Source organism: Dreissena polymorpha, chromosome 10 (genome assembly GCF_020536995.1).
Source record: "Dreissena polymorpha isolate Duluth1 chromosome 10, UMN_Dpol_1.0, whole genome shotgun sequence".
NCBI lineage: Eukaryota > Metazoa > Mollusca > Bivalvia > Myida > Dreissenidae > Dreissena > Dreissena polymorpha.
In genome coordinates, this window is record NC_068364.1 from 29,743,980 (window position 1) to 29,745,258 (window position 1,279).

The following is a 1,279-nucleotide window of genomic DNA, read 5'->3' on the forward strand; positions in this document are numbered from 1 at the left end:
AGTAAAATGGCAACCTTATCACAATCCACCATTGACAAGGGCTCTGACATTTTCCACGACTTCTTGTGCTACACCTGCGCAGACAGGAAACTGGATAATACAGCTGATTTTCTACTGTGAATCTTGTGTTAAGTTTTACTGCGGAAAATGTATCCGCCCGCACAGCCAGTTGTTTACAAAACATAATCCCTTTGGAAGGGGAGATATGAAGAAATGGCCAGTGACCAAAAAGGTGGAGGATTTTCTACTGAAATGTGATTTCCATAAAGATAAAAACCTTGAAATGTTTTGTTCTGAACACAGTGAGCTGTGCTGCACAAATTGTGCATTCCTAAATCACAGGTAAATGTTAACTTTACTTAAATTAAAAAAGCAGATATGTTAAGAAACTGATGTAGGGGTTTCAAACTTCTTTGCAAGGAAGTCAAATTATTAGCCAACAAATAACAATTTTATAATATCAAACAATAGATTTGTTACTTCAATAAACAATACATTTGTTCACGTACAATAATGATTAAAAGACTGCAGTTTTAAGCTGACTTTCAGATTTTGTAGTCAAGCCGGTGTAATAAATATAATGTAAGGCATAGGTGTTTATAATATATAAAGCATATATATTTTATTCATTCATACCCAAGCTACAAGTGTACAACTAACTATGAAGCATAATCATACAAAAACAGTAGAGACAACTCTTATGGATCTAGTATTTATTTTGACACAGTAATGTCCCTTTAACTATATTTTTGAAATCTGTAACAATAGATGTTTCCATATAGTAAAATATCGGACGAAATGAATGTAGGTTTTAGATTTAAATAACGTTATATTTGTATACATACCATTTGACCTATAGCTGGACTCTAATATAAAATCTTTCATATTTTGATTTTACAAAAGTAGTTTTATAGATTCCAGGCCAAAATCTTTACAAAAATAAGGTATTTTAAACAATTTTAAGTGTGTGTTTTTCGGCGTGCTGTATTAAGCCAGCTTTTCACCTGACCTGACCTTTGTAAGTGTCCAATAATATTCAAATAAAATTTCCCGCGGCTAGGTACGAATGAATACACTTCATTTATTCCATTGGCTGATTTGAGTATAACACCAAAACATTGGAAACATATCCGCGTCTTTGTAACACTGTGATACTGCATGAAACAATTTTATCTCAATGAAAAGGGCTCAATAGATAGAACAGTTTTACAATCAATTCTCGACATAAATACAGTTTGTGCGTGCACCTTTATATTTTCAGAGAATTACCAGCGCAAAA